This window comes from Adiantum capillus-veneris, chromosome 7, assembly GCF_014529385.1.
Source record: "Adiantum capillus-veneris isolate H3 chromosome 7, ASM1452938v2, whole genome shotgun sequence".
Classification (NCBI taxonomy): Eukaryota; Viridiplantae; Streptophyta; class Polypodiopsida; order Polypodiales; family Pteridaceae; genus Adiantum; species Adiantum capillus-veneris.
In genome coordinates this window covers 8,286,385-8,308,467 of record NC_140937.1, presented here as the reverse complement: position 1 = coordinate 8,308,467, position 22,083 = coordinate 8,286,385, and positions in this window count along the sequence as shown.

The following is a 22,083-nucleotide window of genomic DNA, read 5'->3' as shown; positions in this document are numbered from 1 at the left end:
TTGTTGTGTTCAATAAGTGTTGGTACCTTTTCCCACTAATGTGCCTCCTGGAGGTATTCCTTTTGTTTCCTAATGTGTACAGGAGCGTGTTGCTATTGATAGGATTTGGACCTTCATGGAACCTTTCTCTCGTTCACACTTCAGATCAAGCGCAACCATCAACGCAAACAGGTGTTTTTTGTCCATTAGCATTTCCCCGATCTATTTTGCATCCATGTTTGTCTGCTTTAATTGTGATTGGTAGCCTAATATTCACCGCATTTGCTTAGTATCAAACATTTAATTCAATGTAATTTTTTGTCATAATCACTTGTCTAGGTTTAAAAATCAAGTAGTCCGACTAAGCTAGTTTGACCAAGCTAGGTGTTAGAAATCTTCTCTTAATACCATGGGGAATGCCTTCCTAATAAGCAATGGTTACTTAGGTTCTTAATCCGATTTAGGCAGCATTGTGTGAAATGTACTAGGGCTTTCTAATGGGCTTGACCCTATTGACCTTTAGCTTAAGTATTATAAAGGGAGTTTACTAGTGTGATGAGCCTGGGGAGGTGTATCAGAGTTATATGACCCCCCAAAGCTACAAAATTAAAATGATGAACACAAACAACACAAAAAAATATCAAAGTGCCACAATGTAAAATTTAAGCTGGAAGAGAAATCCCTGCTTAAATTGGTACTCCACTCACATGTATCGCCTATGGTACTAGAGCCCTAGAGGTTCCCAGTGTGGGCGCTTTTCCTTAAAAAGCAAAAAACCCAAGGCATACAAAATAAGCACACACATCAAAATTGAATCACTGTGAAAAGACTTTGGGGGGTCAAAGCAAAGGTAATCAGTCAGGCGATGATTTCATGAGAAATTCCTTTTATCGTAGCTTAACTACAAGGTCCTCTAGGTATAGCCTCTAGTCAGCCCTCGAACATGAAATACTTGGATCTCGCGATTAAACAACTTAATTAACCAGAGAAAATTAAGAAGCTTACCCATGGTATTAATAGTCGATCTCTAGTGCCTTTCGACCATTAAATTAGCGACCCCAGACTTGTTTAATTTTTTTACCTTTACATCTGTTTATGCATTTGATTACATTGCAATTTAATGCTTATTGCTGACAAATTGTTTAAAATTCTGTTACCAATCAATTGTCTGCCTAAAATTGCATATGCTTTTTAATCGCTTATGAGAATTCAATTACTGTGCAATGTTGTTTGATTTTGCAGTGACTGAAGAAGGCTAAGGACATTCATCTCAAATGCTCTTCCACCTCGACCAACGAGCTTCAACTCAATAGCTTCCGAGGACGGAATCTATGTCAGGAAGGGGGGCATGTTAACCCTCACGGCTCACGGACACCCTATCACCTACGAGACGGACGTTGTAACCTACGGTGGACATTGTATTATTTATTTGGTAGAGTCAGGTACCGGGCTTGTCGGTCCAATAGGAAAAGGGTAAGAATGATCGCCGATGAGAGGCGCACTCTAACTGGGACATTCAAGGGATTAGTTGGCTAAGCATGGGAGCCCAAGTGTGAATGGGGTCAGCTCATATAAAGGCCAACTAAACCTAAAATTCACTCATTCTCTCATTTGTGCAATGCAAGAAAGGTGCTCTTGCTCCATCTCCTTGTGTACTAGTGTGTGTGTGTGTACTTGAGAGAGAGAGAGAGAGAGAGAGAGAGAGAGAGAGAGAGAGAGAGAGAGAGAGAGAGAGAGTGATTGAGCATTGCGGTGGCACGACGGCGGTGAAGCGGTTGAGCGCGACGTAGCGGCGTCTCCTTCTTCTTTGCGGCGAGGAATCCTCCATGGCAGGAGCATAGAGCGGTGAGTGACACACCATTGCCCTCTTTTGAGCTTACTAGTTAAGCTAGTTGTGTGCTTGGAGCCATCCGTGGCTCACACACAGTGTTAGGAAAGTCCCTTGCTTCGACAGTGCGGCAAGGAGCGCACAAGTCACCAAGCTAAGGATAGTATAATGTTCAAACGTGTGATGGCGGATAGACCACCCTTGGCCTGGACGGATTCACCTCTAGTTCCTGCATTGATGCCTGCTCCACATGTTGAACAACTATCACAACACATGGTTCCTATAGCCCAAAATGTTCCTCAAGATACACATCTACCACCTCTAGTGCTAGGATCACATCCCTCACATCCAAGAGTCACCCCTATGAATCACATGGGTTCCGAACCATCTAGTGCTTGTTTGGAAGGATGGATGCATTTAAAGAGTGTCCACAATACTACATGGAGGACTACTTGGGATAAGTCAAACATGTTTATCAAGTAGCTGCTCTTGCAGCAAGAGGCCAAAAATATCATTCTCATTGCTAAGAGACCACCTCTTCAATGCTATGAGTGTGGAGGTCCACATCGTGTAGTTGAGAGTCTTATTAGACTACAAAAGAATGCCACACTAGTGCATACCAATCAAGGGAGCACATCTACAATGCCGATACTCATGTGTAATCGATGTGGCATAGATCATTTGATTTCCCAATCTCCTAATAATCCGAATGCACCAAGTATCACACCATTGAACTTAATTGAGATTATTGAGGCACCATCACAAAAGTTCACCAGTGGTACCAGTAAATGTAATCACACGATTGATGCAAAAATTATATTCTTGAAGAAAGAGACATGGCATCAATCTCCCAATCCAAGAAGAAGAAGAAACACAAAGGAAGAGATCGCAAAAGGTAATGAAGTCAAACCCCAGTTCGAAGACAAACATAGGGACTGGTGACGACCTTGTGTATATGCACGATGTTGAACATGATTCTGATTCAGGTGAGAACATGGAGACTAAAACGACCATTAGAAAAGAAAAAAACAAGAAGGATTATGATGAGCACAACCCATGGAACATAGGAAGAAGTTCATGACTTACCCAAACCCTATAGAGGAGATCGAGCGAGTCAAGCAACTAAGGCATTTGGTAGATGAGACCCAAAGGCAGCTAGAAGCAACACCTAGGAAGATCCAAATTACAGACACAATGTTTCCTACACAAAATCAACCTCACAAATACCATAGACCACTAGCCATACCTAGTGTCATCCAAGAAGAAAGTGACTTTAAGTCATTGTTAGGAAGTGGGCGTACTCCATTCCTGTTGAAGAAATGGAGATCCCATCTTCCCCATGTCAAGGGAATGAAGCCCAAAAGTTCCGTTAAATATTGCCAAATTGATGGATTTCATGGCTTCAGAAGTTAGAACCACCATCATGTCTAAACTATATGGAGACCCCGAGCTATTTCTAGCTCTTTGAGCTTTCCTCAATGGAGAGTTGAAGGTTGGGTTACCACAATTTTCATCGATAAATAGGTTTGATGAAGTGTGTGGGACGCGTGTCTGACCTCATTATCCTATCTTATTGCAATATTAGCGAGAACCACGATTAAATTGCCAATCCATGGGATGAAGCTGACTTGACTAGTGCATAGAGGCTACAAGAGGGTGTCAATCTCTCAAAAAACAACTAACAACTCGCATCTAACTCATGCTACACTCAAACTGAAATCACTAAAAACCAATCGCTCATTGGCAAACAAATCACATCCGGTAGCATCAAATGATATCCAAATGTAACGAAACTTCTAGGACATGTTTATAAGACCTAGGAAAAGCACACATGCTTATGGTCTTAAATCCCACTGTAGGTCAAGTGCCAAAATCATGATCATTAACAGCAGTGGATTTTTGACCTGGTTGTTTTCGACCCAGAATGCATCTAAATGCTTAGCAATGATACCCCAATACCCCGCCTGTGCTTAGTTTTTTATTTGAAAGTGTAAATTCCTAGTTATGATGAAATTAGGCCGCGGGTAAGTGACTCCAAAAGCTACAAATTATTGTGAAGTGCTTACGTCAATGCGTAGAGCTCTTACCTGCGGTTGCAATGCAACAAATGCGACTGCAATGTGACAACCCGAGAGGGAGTAAGAAGCGCGAGAAGGAGAGAAGTGAGCGCCGTTAGCTCATGCTGTGTATTTCATTATCCAAAACTTAATAATAACTTACTAAAATTGGCTTTTATACCTTAGCCAAGGTTTTTGGTGGTCAAAATCTGGGAGTTCTATCAAAGATGGGTAATGACAGGTTGATACAATCTGGAAGCTTGTAGCCCCGGCTCATCCATTACAAGGTTTATCTGAAAATTAGGAGTTACAATATTCCCAATTTATCAAATAATAAGTGTTTTTACAATGAGAACTCCGAAAAATGGTATCCGTGGTATCTGGGTTGAAGTAGTCTTCGGGCGTCTTTGGGCTAGCGGCTGGTGAGGCGGTCTTTAAGCGCTGTTAGAGCCTTTTGATATCTGATTTTCCATTCCTTATCTAGCACTTGCAAGAACTGCATAATTACTCTGTTTTTCAGCTCCACTGCTGAGTATCCTACAAACCTTGAGGTCAAGTTACTGATCACTGGTGCAAATATCTTCGTCTGCCACGTGAAGATTCCCGTGTAGAACGCTTCCTCGAACGCCAGCATATTGTGAGAAGGTAGAAACCTGTTGGTGCTCTCAGCTTGGCCATATGCTTGTGGATAATAAGGTGTGGACTTATGGTGAGCTATCATAAAGTTGGCAGTGAGTTCTTTTATTACTCCATTTATAAAATGAGTACCATTGTCACTCACAATCTCAAAGGGACAACCAAATCTTGTAATAATGTTCTCAAAGAGAAACTTGGCGGTTGATCTTGCATTGACCTTACGTGTCACCCTGGCTTCCGCCCACTTTGTCACATAGTCAGTGGCAACGATAATATATCGAGATTGACTGCTACGAGATGCCGGACTACCCCATTTTTCAAATGGTTGAGTCACTTTAACAGGATGTAAGGGCTTCCTATCCTTTCGTTGTGTGATCTTGTAACATTGAAATTCATCACATCCTTTTGCAAAAAGTGATGCATCCTTGAATAAGGTAGGCCACCAATAGACTGATTGCAACACCTTTCTAGCTGTTAGTTCCCCTGAGAAATGTCCTCCGGCTATACCCATGTGGGCTTCTTGCAGTATGTATAAATACTCATCCTCACGCGCACAACGTCTAAGAATATCATCTTCCCTAGCCTGTAGAGAGTTCCTGCAATGAGAGAGTAAGGTTCACATTCTTTTAACAGTTTTTGAGCTATGTCCTTACGAAGCTCTTTGGTTGGAAAACCATTAACTAGAAATTTCACAATCTTCTCACTCCATTCAGGTATGGTTTCGACTAGGAATAGAGAAGTATCGGGAAACTCATCATTGACTCTAGTAGGGGCTTCACCATTGGGTATGCGAGACAAATGATCCGCCATGACATGTCTTTTACTAGGTCTCACCACAATGGTAAAATCAAACTCAAGGAGAATTAACAACCATCGTGTAATTCTTCCCGTGGAACAAGGTTTATTTACTAGATACAACAAGGCTTGATGATCAACATAGAAAACAAACTTGTTGGCTAGAAGGTAGTAGCGAAATTTCTTCACTGCATAAATCATACCTAAACCTTCTCACTCTGTAGTGGTGTCGTTTCTCTCGGCATCATTCAATTGATGACTTGCAAAGCTAATGGGGTAGTCCAATTTATGTTCTCTTGGTTGAGCTAGAACACAACCAATAGCAAATTTTGATGCATTAATATGCACATGGAAAATTATATTCCAATCGGGCACTCGTAGAATAGGAGCGCTAGTCAAGGTCTTTCTCAATGACTCATAAGCATGGTCACACTCCGTGGTCCATTGGAACTCAATAAGAAGCTTGTACAAAGGACGAGTTATCTTGGCAAAGTTTAAAATAAACCATCGGTAATAACCAACATGGCCCATGAACCTTTGAACTCCTTTATAGTTTGTAGGATGTGGCAATTTAGCAATGGCTTTAATTTTGCTCTCATCTGTGGAAATCCCATTTTTGGACACTATATGCCCTAAAACGACTCCATGTTTAACCCAAAATTGGCATTTGAAAGGGTTTAAGGAGATGCGATACAATCTGCACTTCTCAAACACTTTTCGTAAGCATGATAGATGTTCTTTCCAAGAGGAATAAACACAAAATTCATCTAAGAAAGCTTCACAAAACTCCCTTAAATATTCTCTAAACACAGTGTTTATTAATCTTTGAAAGGTAATAGGGGCATTGGTTAAACCAAAAGCCATAACACAAAATGCGAACACTCCAAATTCGGTTATAAAGGCTGTTTTAGCTTGGTCCTCCAACGCAATTGTGATTTGATTGTACCGAGAGTACCCATCTAAAAAGCTATAAGCTTCCTTCCTTGCAACTCTTTCAAGAACATGTTCTGAATATGGCAAGGGGTAATGGTCCCTCCTAGTAGCGGCATTGGACTTCTTGAGATCCACGCACACTCTGAGTTTTCCATTCTTTTTTGGCACAATCACTATTGGAGACATGCATTCTGAGTGCTCAATAGGGTATATGAATCCGCATTTCACAAGCTTTTCAATCTCTTCCTGAATGGTTTTTGCATATTTAGGATTCATTGGGTAGGGACGTTGCTGAATTGGTTTAGCCATGCTATTCATGGGGATTGTGTGTTGCACCACGGAAGCTGGAACACCTTTTATATCATGATATCTCCATGCAAATATATCCCTGAATTCCTTGAGGAGTTCTTTAAGTACACACTCCTCAGTCTCTGTCAGATCTTGGGCAATGAAAACGAGTTTGGACTCTTCTCCTGGGTCTGCTAACTCTATTTCCTTAACTATCACTGGACCGTCATAGACTCCATTGCTCCCATCGATAGGTTTTCTTTGAGCCTTTGTATACACAACCTTATGTTCCTTTGTAGTATAGGATTTGAAATGTTCAGGTGCAGGGTGTAAGTTTGTGGGGTCCTGTTGTTTTGTGGACTGTGATGTCACTTTCGATTCCTTTTGTTGTTGAGCTAACTCTCGATTTTGTCGTCTCCTTATGGTACGGCTCAACTTTGGCTTCTCTGTGCCTCTAGTTGTGCGATGTCAATGGGTTGTGGGCTACACCACATAACGCTTTGAAGGTATTCACCCCAGTTATCTACCAACTTTCGATGAGCATCACATGCCCCTATATAATTAAGCCATTCTACGGTAGATTTCTTTTCATTTATTCTAGCACGCACATTTGCTCGATATCGTCGCCTCTTATATCTCTTACTCTTCTTGTCTAATTTTTTATTACGGCCGATCTCTAGTGAAGATTCACTAGATGAATCTAGGGTACCACTGGGCCCTGAATGGTTTGTCCCCACATTTATACTAAGATTTAACTCATATTCTTCGTCCTCAAAGTCAATTTCAATTGATGAAATTGTGTGGGCTATAGTCTTGTGAGGCGCTACTGGTTCCAATGCCAGTCAAACCTTCATCTTGTAGGTCATCAGAAGCTATATGCATTGCTTCTAGCATATTTAAGGGTACGAGTGGTGGCGTTTCATCCCCCTCAGGTGTTACCCAGGTTGTCCCCCTATTTCCCCAAGTGTCTATGGTTGCTGCTAGGTGGACCCAATCCACATTGTCCGACTCAGTCATCCCAGGTAGTACATACATATAAGGAGAATCTTCCCCAACATCGGTGTCCGCTTTACACGTGTAACAATACTGCAATGGGGCCGAGTGAACTGTGGTGTCAGATCTATGATCAATTATAAACCTATTTCCTAGGGGATGTGCTGACCAGTCACAAGATCCACTCGAATGATAGAATCTTGGAACTGCAAGTAGACATGGTTTTTAGACCAGTCATGCACCATTTTTGCTTCCCTCATGAAAGGATGTCCTAAGATCATCTCCGATGCCATAGTGTGTTTGGAGAAATCCATAACAATAAAGGTAATGCTTATTTTATGTCCAAAGACCTTGATCTTGAGATCTTCTAGCATCCCAATAGGTTTAACAATAGACCCATTGGCCATCTTCACTACTATGGTTGTGGTCGCAAGGTGAGGTCTTCCCATAGTTTCCCAGCAAATTTTAGTCACAATGCTAACCCCAGCGCCACCATCAAGGATTCCCTTCATAGTTAATCCCTTAGTAGTGATAGGTATGGTCGCATTGGATTCATCACCCTCAAAGTATTGTCCCCACTTGTTAACCGGTATTTCTAACAAGGTTCTCATCTAGGTTGGGTTGTGGATCTAAGTGTTCCTCTTCTATTGGCATCTCCCCAGCTCCATCCATTTGTGAAAATTGTGGTAGCCTGAACGTTAGTTCTCCATTAAGGAAGGCTCAAAGAGCTGAGGCTAGCGCAGGGCCTTTATATAGTTTGGACATGATGGTGGTTCTAACTTCTGAAGACATGAAATCCATCAATTTGACAATGTTTAAGGCACCTTTTGGGCTTCAGTCCCTTGACGTGGGGAAGATGGGATTTCTTCGATAGGATCACATAGTCCCTCTGTAAACATTCTTTCCATCAAGAAGTGATTACATGCACTTCCCATGACTTTAAGTCACTTTCTTCTTGGATGACACTAGGTATGGCTAAGGGTCTATGGACTTGGTGATCTTGTTGTTGCGTAGGGAACACTGTGTCTGTAATCTGGATTTGCCTAGGTGCTGGTTCTAGATACCTTTGGATATCTTCTACCAAACTCCTTAATTGCTTGACTCACTCGATCTCCTCTATAGGGTCTGGATAAGTTCCTATCGTCTTCTTGGATCCTGGCCATTGTGGCTCATGAAGATCTTCCTTCTTTGTTTCTATCTTAGTGGACGTTTTGGTCTTCATGGTTTCACCTGAATTAGAATCCTCTTCAGCGTCGTTCATATATACGGAGTCGTCACTAGTCCCTATGTTGGTCTTTGAACTGGGGTCTGACTTTGCTGCTTTTTGCGATCTCTTCCTTCGTGTTTTCTTCTTTTTCTGAGATTGGGAAATTGATGCCGTGTCTCTTTCCTCAAGAATATAATTTTGTTTTTAGAGCATCGATCGTGTGAGTATGTTTATTGGTACCACATGTGTACTTTGTGATGGCTCCTCGGTAACCTCAATCAAGTTTAATGGCGTGATCTTCGGTGCATTTGGATTATTTGGACATTGGGCAATCAAATGATCTATGCTACATCGATTACACATGAGTATCAGTATTGTATACGTGCTCGCTTGATTGGTTTGCATTGGTGTGGCGTTCTTTTGTAGCCTAATAGGATACTTGGCTATACGATGTGGACCTCCACACTCATAGCATTGAAGAGGTGGTCTCTTAGCAGTGTAATTGATATTTTGGCCTCTTGCAACAAGAGCAGCTACTTGATAGATAGGTTTGACTTGTCCCCAATAGTCCTCCATGTAGTTTTGTGGACTTTCTTCAAGCGCATCCATCCCATAGGCAATATTAGGGTCTATATCTTCCTCACAGCCTTCCAAACAAGCAATAGATGACTCACAAACCACTTGATTCACTGAAGTGATTCTCGGATGTGGTGGTTGTGGTCCTAGCACTGGAGGTGGTAAGGGTGTTGATTGAACAACATTTTGGGTCCTAGGGATTATGTGTTGTGCTGTTTGTTCAAGAGGTGGGGACGGCATCAATGCAGGCACTCGAGGTGTGTCTGTCCATGTTAAGGTTGGTCTATTGGCCATCTCACGCTTAAATACTATGCAATCCTTAGCTTGATGACCATACCTCCCACACGCATTGGAGTTCCCATTGAATTTTACTCTGAAAGTAGGGCATGCACTGATACTATGCGGTCCATAGAATACTGAGCACCATTGTTGCTCCCTTCCTGGATACATATAATTGTTTTGCGGAGCACGATTATCTCTAAGACTCTCTTGAATGGCCTTGGTAAGCTGTGCTAAAGTCATCTCAGATATCTTTGGCTCCTTAGCAATAGGCTTTAGGGTCATTGGTGGCTGATGCCCCGATGGTTGTGAGCTAATAGATTTAGGCTCAACAGACACTCTTTCTCCTTGAATCATTAAATTATCCTCCAATTGGATCGCATTGGTGGTAACCGCTTCCCAAGTGGTGATACCTCTAATGACTAGGCCATTGTAGATATCCTCATGTCATAATCCCCTAATGAATCTATCAAGCAATTGATTATTATTGAAGTGCTCATTTGGATTACAACGATAATTCAAATGCTTCAAGTGACTAATAAAGTCTCTCACCGACTCTCCTTCCTCTCATTGGGCTTTTTGGAGCTGAGAGGCTACACCCCAAAGCACTCCCTCTCGTATGTATTCTTTCAAGAACAGTCTCCTAAGAGTAGGGTAAATCATTTTTTCTTTCACCCTTTGGGTTCTATACCAATCCCCAGCCTTTCCACTTAAGGTTAGGCTTAAAGCTTTACTCTTATGTAGGTCATTTTGTTCTCCTAGAGAATCGCATATTTGTTCAAACACTTCGATATGATTTTTCACATCCCCGTCTCCACTAAATTTTTGTGTGAGCTTGGCTATTTGTACTGCCTTACCTCTAGTCTCTCTATCAAGCGTGTTACGCATATTCTCAGCAATAGATCGACCAATAGCTTGAGCAAACGTTGCCAAGTCACCTAAGTGAGCAAGAACCGTGGGTGGAGGTGCTCTAGAGACTACATGTGGAGTAGGTATTGGCATTGGGCTTGGCACATAGGAAGCCCTTGGGTTCCATGTTTGGTACGGTGTCGTGCCATGTGGCGGCCCAAAGTTCATATGTGTGGCCCTAGGCATAGCAGACAATGAATGTGACATGCTAATGCTAGCCGGTATGGTCCCTTGGAAAAAAGAACTTGTGTGTTGTGGTTGTGGAGCATAGGTTGTTGAAACAATGAAAGGGGTTGGGACTCCATGAGTACGAGGACCCATGGGTGTATACGATTGGTACACACTTATAGGTACTGTTGCAGGCATTGAGCTACCATGTAGCGGTCCTTTACTAACAAATGAGGTCCATGGCGTGTTTCTCGGCATGTCCATCATTGGGGTAGGCATGGTAGGTGTGGTGTCATCAAGGAAAGATGAGCTAGACTTGGAAAGGTAAAGCTATCACTTGTGGGCTCAGATTGCATTGAGACCCCTAGCAAAACAACATATGGAGGATCCATCGGACTTACTGAGGGAGTCTCCATTTGTGATAAGGTCGGTTGTTTAGCATTTCCTGTATCCAAGAATCTCATGAGACCCATTGAAGGCATGTTGATCCCCTTGTTCTGTGTCTCTAACTCAATGACCCTATAGATGACCTCACAAACTCTTTGTTGTTGATCCTCCACACTAGTAGCACCCATTGTGGATTGTAGGACATCTAACCAACCCACGTGATAGGTGTGACCTGTGTATAGGTCGGTTAGAGTTTTTGTTTGTAGTTCGTATTCCCAGATCTCATTTAAGAACGCTCCATCTAGGATTGAGGTGCTAGGGGTGTCCTTTGAGCTAGATGCAATGTTGCTTTCTAGGGGTTGGCTCTTAGTGGTCGCTAATTCAAGAGCACTTGATTGCTCTCCTAGCAAGGATATTGACATAGGAGCTTTTGCTTTTAACTCTCTCCGTTGCTCCGCCTTGCATAAGCTCTCGATTTCCTTTTCCCTAGCTGCAATGATATATCGCTCAACCTCTTGCACTTCGGTAAGGATTCTACCATCAGGTAATATAACCTCGGAGGAAAATAGCTTGAAGAGTCAGGGGGTGCAGTGAATGAAGTATTCATGTGCACATTCTCTAAGGGCATATGGTCTACGTTGGTCATGAATGGTGAATTTACTTCCCCAAACCCCTCATTTACATCATTAGCTCCATGTTCGGAGCGAGTGGCTCTACTAAAGGTTTCCTTCAAGCGGCTAAGCACGCTTGGCCCGGACCGTGGGCCCATGGCATGCATGTCTTGGCTTGAACTATTGGGATTAGGCATTGGGAAACCCTCCATGATGTCGTATTCAGAAGAAGAGTCACTAGCCGTTTGGGTCTTGGTTTGTACTACCTTGGGTCCCTGTCGAGGGCCCGGAACCTAAGGTAGGTGGATATTGAGAACTCGCGTAAGTCAAAATTCTCTCTAGTTGCTCCGTCTCTAGAACACGACCAGAGCGCAAATGCATGTGACTTTGGCACCCTACAAGTGTCGGCGAATAACCTCGAAGGTTAACCGCTTACTTTTTTAGGCATTCGTTTTCACTCGTTTTTTGATGTTTTTAAATGTTTTTTAATGATCAGTTTTTTTTATTAAAGTTTGTGATAGCTCGAAACAAGAATATCACTTAGAGGGCCGTAGTGTGCTTTACAGCACAACGTTCGGTCACCTGAGCCTCGTTGGTCCTCAAAAAAGTCGATTTTTAGGTATGTGTGAGGCCAAAATACGTAATTTTAAAGAGCGACTCAGGCCTGAGCCTGAGCGTGAGCTTGGGCTTGGGTCTGGGAGATATTCCCGATCCCGGTCCTACCTTTATTTTATTTTATTTTATTTTGGATAAGGTTGTCGCGGTCGCGCTGTGCGCGCGAGCATACACACACTCTACCTACCTCCTTACAACTAATACACCTACTGTTACATACTAACACACTTCATTAGCTCTAATAGATCTACTTCCTACTTACTGTACTTTACACAGAACTAACATTATGGATCTACAACCTTAATACTAACACCTTATGACAGAGAAAACACAGTACATTTCAAAACCTCATTAACAAAGAAATACACAGCAGCAAAACAAACTCCTTCTTCTCAACACACACACACCTTCCTTCTCTACCTTTCCTACAATTGAAATTGCACCACAAAGAAGCGCAAAATGCCATTCAAGCTTAGTGTATGGCATTCCCCGGCAGCGGCGCCAAAAATGTGCACGTCTATCGCACGTGTTAATGCAAAGGAACTTGCCCATACACTGTGTGCAAGCCACAAATGGCTCCAAGCATGCAACTAGCCTAAACTAGTAAGCTCAAAGATGGCGATGGTGTGTCACTCACCGCTTTACACTTGTTGTCGTGGAGGATTCCTTGCCACAAAGAAGAAGGAGCCGCCACTGCGTCGTGCTCAACCACTTCGCCGCCGCCGTGCCATCGTCGCAATGCTCGATTGCACTCTCTTTCTCTCTCTCACGCACACACACACAAAGAGGTGAAGAAGAAGAAGATGGAGATGGAGCAAGAGCACTCTTCAATTGCACAAATGAAAGAATAAGTGAATTTTAGTTTTAGTTAACTTTTATATGAGCTCGCCCCATTCACACTTGGGCGCCCATTCTTAGCCAACTAATCCCTTGAATGTTCCAGTTAGAGTGTGCCTCTCATCGGCGATCACTCATACCCTTTTCCTATTGGACCGACAAGCCCGGTACCTAACTCTACGAAATAAATAATACGGCACCCCCCATTCACACTTGGGGGCCAATGCTTAGCCAACTAATCCCTTGAATGTTCCAGTTAGAGTGAGCTTCTCATCAGAGATCACTCTTACCCTTTTCCTATTGGATTGACAAGCTCGGTACCTGACTCTACCAAATAAATAATACGGCACCCGTCTTAGGTGATAGAAATGTGTGTGAGGGTTAACAATAAGCTTTCCATTAAAGCTTGAGAAGAGAGAGAGAGTCTTCTTACTCCACACATAGATTAGTGTGAGTGTGTAATGCAATAATGCCTTCAGAAAATCAGCCCCCTCTCTCTCTTGGTCGACCCCTCTTGCTATTTGCTCATGCAAACACCCCATTGGACCTCCCTAGGCTTAGCCCAATAGGATTTCAGGAGCATAAGTGAAAGCCTTATGACATGTGTGTCCCTTTCCCCTTTTGTGAGAGCTTTAGGTAGTTAATTAATGTAACTAAACTCTCATTGGACCCCTTTGTCTCCTAGCCAATAAGAATCAGGCTAGCCATTGGGCTGCTGAATGCTCATTGGACCCCTTGGGAGACTATCCAATAGTCTTCTAGAGAGCTTAATTCTTAGTGGTTCTTTTATTAAGTGTTTTTTAAATTAATTAAACTAGATTTACTCCAGCCCTAATTCTCATTGGTCCACCTCCATGGCCATGCAATAGGATTTGAGTACACCTTGTGGGCATCTGGGCTAGGGATTTGACATGTGTCCCTCATTCCCTTTGTGTAAAGGGAGCTTGTGTGTGTGTGTGTGTTTCTTTCTCATTCCCTACTTGCAAGGCTCTCCCCTCCTATGTAGGGATTATGAAGACTTTTTGGGACACACACAAAGCATCCAATTTCCCTAGTGTTTGGCCTTTGGACACAACCTTTGAATTTTGGAACCTTAGCATTTTGGAATTCTTAATGGGCTGAACCTTAGGGTCTTTTTAGCCCATAGTAGCAACTTGCTCTTTTGCAGATGGCCCCCCCTTTGGATCCCTATTTTCCCTCCTTTGGATCCCTACTGCGGCCGGTCTGCCAGCTTAACCAATATTCTAGCTTTTTCTCCCTTGGCACTTCCCCATATTAAATGATCAGTTTAACATGAACAAATCATTAAGAGAATTAGATATTAATTATTATGACATTACCTCTCTCTTGAAGTCATAGTCGTCCTCGACTGTGGGGTAGAGAAGATAAAGCATATTCATTAGTCCTTTTCCTAGCGGATAGAGGATCCCTATGTTACCTTACGACATCTTTCCACAATGGATGACTAGTCCATTTGGTGCTTGAGAGCCTAAGCTGCCGCAAGCATGTCTGCACATTAGTCCTATCAATCTTCCATACTAGAGTGACAAGCTCTAGTTGGTGTTCGGGAGACGTCGTCTCCACAGAATTGACCTAAGCATGCATACTACTTCATTTTTGTGCACAATAAAGAAAAAGAGAGTCTTATAAGACAAAAAATTTGTTCATTTTTAACATTTGTACATTTGCTTACTCTTGGGAAGAATTGTAAGCATTGGCAGAGTTTAGGTTATCCTTTAATTGCATGCCTTGCATCCATCTAGAATCTTTAAAAGGATAATTCTTTAACTTTATAAGATATTGTCAGATAGTCTTACCGCCTCTTAGTACCTTGTCTTCATGTCGGAGGATGGACTCGGGCTGCAGCACCTCTTCTTGGTCCTCAATCTTTGGTGGGTCTTCAATAGTTGGTTCTTGAGGTGGCTCTCTTTTGTAAGGATTTAATAGGCTCACATGAAAAGAATTGTGTATGAGCCAATGGCTGGGAAACTTGAGTTGATAGGCCATCTCATTGATTGGCCTAAGAATTTGGAAGGGACTATAGTACCTTTTTGCTAACTTAGCATATTACTTTTGGTGTCCCGTAGGATTCTTTCCCATTGTGTGCCTTAATCGAGCCTTGGGAAATTTGAGTAAGACCCAATCATTTTATTTGAAGGCTTGAGCTCTTCTGTGCTTGTCAGCAAACAACCTTTTGCCTTTGTTGTGAGATAGAGATAGCATCCTTAATCTTTTGGAAAGATTCTTGTAGGTCTCAGCTATACTCATCTGCAGCGAAGATCTTCCCATGTACCTTAAGTAGCAGGGGACTTTTTGATCTTCCCTCAATCACCTCAAATGGTGCTTTTCCCGTGGAAGTATGTACAGTGGTATTGTAGGCATATTCCACTAAGGGTAAGTACTTCTCCCATTGGGATCTTTGATCTACTTCCGTTACATAGGCTTTTAGTAGATCAAGAATTGTTAGGTTAGCTATTTCACTTTGGCCATCCGTTTGCGGGTGATAGGCCAAAGAGAAGTTTAGCCTTGTCCCTAAATTCTCAAAGAGACCCTTCCAAAAATTACTGGTCATTCTAGGATCGCTATCCGACACTATGGACATTGGCAAGCCATGGTACTTGAAGATTTGTGATATGAAGAGGGTTGCCATTTGATGGGGTTGATAGTCTTTTTTACATGTATAAAATGAGCTTGTTTACTAAACCTATCCACTATGGTCCCATGGATAGACTTAGGCAATCCAAAGATAAAATCCATGGATATGCTCTCCCATGGTGACAATCTAGGTTGCTTCCCTCTATCAAATTTCGTCTTTTGGCATACCACACATTTAGAAACATAGTCTTGTATGTTTGCTTTCATGGTAGGCCAATACAAATATGTTTCAATACCTTTTAGGGTAAACTGAATCCCTCTATGCTCTGCATAAGGAGGAGCATGAGATTCATACATTACTTTCTCACGTAGTGAGCTAGTAACGCATAGTCTATTGCCATAGAGAAGATAACAGCCTTGTAAAGTAAATGGTTCCTCTTTCTTCCCTAATGCAAGGGGGGAAAAATAAGTATGTGAGCTTTTCAATTAGAGTTTTTTTAAAAAAAATATAGAGCTATTTTGGTTGGGAGCTTAATTTCACCTTTCATAATTAATAGAACGTGTCTTTTGTATGGAAAAATATCTTTTATGTGTGAATGTTTGTGTTTGTGTGTGCATGGTTGAACTCATGTTTACACCATGGTAATGAAGAGACATGAAAAATTTCCACCAAAGCAGTAAAACAAGATATAATAGGCATGGATGACAAGGTATGGATGATATTATGATTAGACAGTTTACCTCCCTAGGTCTCATCAAACACATAACGATGCCTTGTGCTGGAAGCTTATGTATTCAACAAAATTCTTTGAATGAGGGCACACTACTAGGAGAATAAGGTTCAAAACCCAATGCTTTGATTAGTAAGGGCATGGAGTTGTTAGGCTAGCTTTCATACATATGTTTGGGATATCTTATGCGGAAAGAGTTTTGGACTAATAAAAATGTATCAAAAATTAAACATGCATGATTAGAGAGGATCAGTCTACCATTGCAAAGAAATTTAGGTTGGATTGAATTAGGATAGCCTAACTATAGTTCTTGGTAGGGAGGATGGGTGGCCATGTATCAAGGGGAAACCTTGGGGGGTTCAATATTCAATACCTCCCTATACAATGTGAGTTCACATATTAATTAAAAAACCGTGTGGTACATTAACATGATTTACATAGTGCACCCCCCGAGGAGAAAAATCAAGAATTTTGCTTGTAGGAACAATGTCAGAACAATACAAACTACTTTGTGGCCCTTAACCCAATGCTAAGAATATGATGGTCCCTCTCTAAGCTAGATTGTGGAAGGCATAGGATTTTGGAGTTGGTTTTCATATGACCCTGATTGGAAATAGAGGTGTTCTTTGACTAGAAGGTGGTTTAATTATAGATTCTAAGGAAATTGAGGTAGTTAGATAGCCATGGGAATCTATGATTCTAGCTTTCATATTATAGGGTTGATGGATGGAAGAAGATTCAAGTCTAGAGGTATGATTTAGCTCTCTTACATTCAGAAGCATCTTATGCGAAGAGTCTAAGTCCATAATATGGTTTTACATGGAGTCTTCCCTATCAAGATGGTTGCCCCATTAAAAATGACTACTTAAAACAAGGAAAGTATTCTCTTCCAAGTTCATCTAAGCTACGAAGTAAGGAGGGTTATCAAAGTCCAAAAGAGTGGTTGAATTACAGAAAAGATAGGGAGGGGGTTCCAAAAGGAGGCAAATGGGAGGGAATGGATTGATGCAGGGAGGGGATTGGAAAGATGGAGGACAAACAAGATCAAATATGGAATGGATGTGTGCATACAAGGAGTGAAATGTGCACTTTGAAAAACTTTATTAGTGTTGATATGGTTGTCTTAATTAACCGTGATGTCAAGGGGTATGATTGATATGTTCAAGGTATGTGTTTTGAAAACAAGGTGGGGTATTAGAAGAGCCTCCTTAAGGAAAGGGCAACCTTTTGCTACATTAAACCTTCGTCTGAATTCTTGAAGCTGCCAAACGATTTTCATATATCATCTATATAAACATCAAAAGTAAATGCTCAATCTCGAGGATAATTTCCAATAATAGCTTATTAACTATCTTGGTATTCATCTAATGATCTTGCCAAGCAATGATCCCACATAAGGTGAAGCCCTTTGATAAAGAGCAAGGCTAGCATTGATAACAAATGTTCCATCCCATCTAGAAGAATAGATAAATAATTCATATTCCTTACCAAAATAATTTAATCAACATTGGACCATGCTCAGATATGCAACACTCAAGTATGCCATAAGGTGGCAAAACATAGTATCCATCTTAATGGCATATTTAGACATAAGAAGTTTTTACAATATTTGCAGTATAATTCCACATAGTGTATCACACCATCATGAGATATGACAAAGAAGGGTTCACATACTTAGCAAGGAGACCAAGAAGTAAGGTCATTGGCACTTGCCTTGGAAAGTATGCATATGGAAAATGTTAGACGTAGGCTGCATTCAAAGTGCCCGAACTATGAGCTATGCCAAAGGAGGGCCCTCATAGACATGGGAGCTTGCAATTGTGAAAAAATATTGACGACATTCTAAACTCGCCACCACGATAATCCCACATAGTGTTTCATAACATCATGAGCTATGACAAAGGAAGGCCCGCATAGCTAGCAAGGAGACTAAGAAGTAAGGTCAATGACACTTTCCTTGGAAAGTATGCATATGAAAAATGTTAGACATAGGTAGTGTTCAAAGTTCCTGAAATATAAGCTATTCCATAGACATGGGAGCTTGCAATTGGTCAGAAAATAATTGATGGACATTCTAGACTTTCCATGATAATCCCACATAGTGTTTCATAACGTCACGAGCTAATAAAAAGGAGGGCCCGCATAGCAAGGAAGGAGACTAAGAAATAAGGTCACTAGCACTGGCCTTGGAAAATATGCCAAAGGTTAGAAATAGGTGGTGTTCAGACTGCCTAGACCATGAGAGCTATGCCATTGATGACGTTTCAAAGCCGCGAGGATAATCCCACATATTGTTTTATAATATCATGAGCTACAAAAAAGGAGGACCTGCATAGCTAGCAAGGAGACCAAGAAACAAGGTCAATGGAACTCACCTTGAAAAACATGCCTATGAGAAAGGTTAGGCATAGGCAGAATTCATATTGCCTAGACCATGAGCTATGCTGTAGTAGATGTGGCAGCTTCCAATTCATAAAAAAAAACTGATGACGTTCTAGAACCACCACAAATGAAGGTGCCCTCCAACCCTCAAAACAAAAGCATGTCCAGACTCCATAGTATTTTTAGTTTGAAATGTTGGCGTATGTCAAACCTCCACCAATAATGTAACATGCAAATACACTTCTAGGTGATCCTTCTTGTGATGCTATGGAGTAAAATATTTGCTTCTCTAAGAAAGGGGTGTTGCTGCATGCGTGTATGAGTAGTGTGAACGCACCCATAGATACATTATTAAACTAAATTCCTTTTAAATTTCTAGTGTTTCAACTTTAATTTTAATGAAGTTTTAAATTTGGATACATGAAGGCGACATACCGTCCATGTGCATGCATCCTCCTACAAGCTATGAGGTCACAGTGCATTCGCGCGCACAGATGGTCTCCATGATCTGTGTTGTAGAATCTATAAACAAACAAGAAAAAAATGTATCAAATCACTGCAAAATCTTGCTACAAAATCATGAGCTCGCAGAGCGTCCGCGCGCACGCGGACGGTTTGGGTGCTCATATCCTCAGTGTTTGCTTCGAATGACTCCACACAGTTATATTTACGTAAGATTTTCTTGACGCCATGGATGTGTGCACTAGAGGTGCACAAGATCAGGAGTAGAAGACCTCCGTTGGATCTTCTGCATCTTGGATCCTCAGGTTGTGTTGCACCTAATTTGCGAGAACACATTGAATGGTGCTAGTGGTACATTTCCTATAAATTATGCTTGGTGATGCGAGTCTATTATCCTCTGTTTGATTTGAAGTTTCCCAGTAGAGAATAGTCTATAGAGTTTTCCGTTTAAGATTTGTGCCCAAATTGTGAGCCTTTTTAATTTCTACGACGGTTGCCAACTTGGGAGAGATATTATGCATCTCAGACAAGCACCTTAGCCTCATTACAGCCAGTTGTTGATAGCTCGTGATTTCTAGGAATATGGAATGTTTGATAGAGACAGAGCGAGGGAGAGAGAAAAGAAGAAGAAGAAGAATCTGAAGAAGAGAAAGCTAGAGAGAGAGACTACTACACACGATGTCATCATACCCTGTTGACACCACCTCTAGAAGTTACCATTGCCAACAACAACGGCATATAACTCGTGGGTCCCTTCTCTTACCTCTCCCATATCGCCTTCACCAACCTTGCCAGTTAGCCACATGGCCCCAACCTTGCGCCTCGACTATCGCTCTCGGCTATTTCCCGCTACAGAGAGTCATTCTCTCTTTCTCTCTAACTGCAGGGTATTCTCTCTCTCACATGCCTTGGTTTCCTATGGGTTGTGGGGGTTGCTCAAGCAACATCTCCTCGAAGAGCATAAGAGGAGCCATCCATCCACAAAGACTCGTTCTAGCATTAACAAAAATGAAATACATGAAAAAAATGTAGCTTTATGCATTTCAAATAATCCCTTTTTACCCTTCTCATGATGCAACATGTACGCACCCTGGAGGAGATATCTGATTTAGTTCACTCCACTATTGGGGTGAAATAGGGTTGCCCTTTGTCTCCTACTGTATTTGGTATGTATGTTGATGAGGTGTTTGATTACATTGACAAACAGGGTGATATAGGTGCCCATCGGCAGGGACATGGTTCCCATTGTTGTTATATATTGATGATATTGGGTTGATCTCTGACTCACCAGAGGGTATGCAATGACAGTTGGATGCATTCCACAGTCATGAAGAGGATAGTGGATTGTCTATAAACCTTGGTGGATTAGGAGATCAACACCGACTTTCACATATGGTCAGGATATTCCAGAGTATGCAGATGCATACACTTACCTTGGGGTTGTCTTTACTGGGCCTAGGTTATCTTTGGGGAGAGCAGTAGAGACTAGACTGACTAGAGCTTATGTGTCCTTGGGAGGCTTGGAGAGGACGTGTTGGCAGGTTCAGTCCCAGAGATAGGGCTACATTACATATGTCATTGCACAATGTACTATGAGATTCGGAGCCGTTTTCACTGCTTATTCACAGAGGGTTTCGGTACTTTCTCTAGGGTCATGCATTATGAGGATCAGAGATGTCTTGGGCTAAATCTACTTGAGCTACACAGATATAAAAGACACTTTGCTTGGGAGAGCTAGAGAGAGATAGTCCTTGAGACATATTACAAATTTCTTTTCACTAAATTTGGGATAGCCAGAGGAGCATCCATCAATGCAAAGCTCAACCCACACTCATTCGACCACTACCGGCACTCTCCAGGATCATGAGTTATGAGGATCAAAGATGTCTTGGGCTAAATATACTTGAGCTACACAGATATAAAGACACTTTACTGGGGAGAGCTAGAGAGAGATACTCCTTGAGACATATTACAGATTTCTTTTCACTAAATATGGGACAGCCAGAGGAGCATCCATCACTGCAAAGCTCAACCCACACTCATTCAACCACTACCGGCACTCTCATCGTTCGAGCACTCAAGCTGCGGAGATCCAAATGGTCACGATTGAGGAGAGGGGCTACACAACATCGACAGAGACTAGAACAGAGGATTTGAGCCATACTCTCTCGACATCCAGCGTGCAAATGAGCATGGATTTTAGTAGTAGTAGTACTTTTGTCTAGTCTTTTTGCACCCAGACATGGTATCAGATTCACAATTTTGTAATAGTTTGGTCTCATAGGTCCCTCACTCATGTTGAACACTAAGGGAGTCACATTCTAGAAAATGTATGGTATATTCCTAATCAACTTAAGTTCATATTAGTTATTTGGAGAGCTTTTTGGTAGGTGCTAACCTTAATGTTGTGAATCTTGTGAAAAAGGCTTCACTAATAAACAACATATTACAAGTTATTAATAGGTTGTAGATTGTTAGAAGTGTTTTTGGTCATCTATACTTGTTACAAATGGTGGAAATGGGTAGTATTTTAATGCAAAGATGCTTAGGGTGTAGAGATCCACTAAGTACATCATGCAATTTGCTACTTTTAAGATTCATGATCCTACAATGTTCATTTGTCTACACTCCCTCACATGTATTAGAAACCATCTCTGATTTGAAAGAATTCACTGCTTCAAGTCTATTGTAACTCTGATTATCATCAAAGATCGGATTAGAAGCCTCAATGTCCTTACAGGTCAAAGGGATTGGAGTTCAAGCTCTTAGGATATTCAATAGATTCTCTGTATGAATTTCATAAATATGTAACATA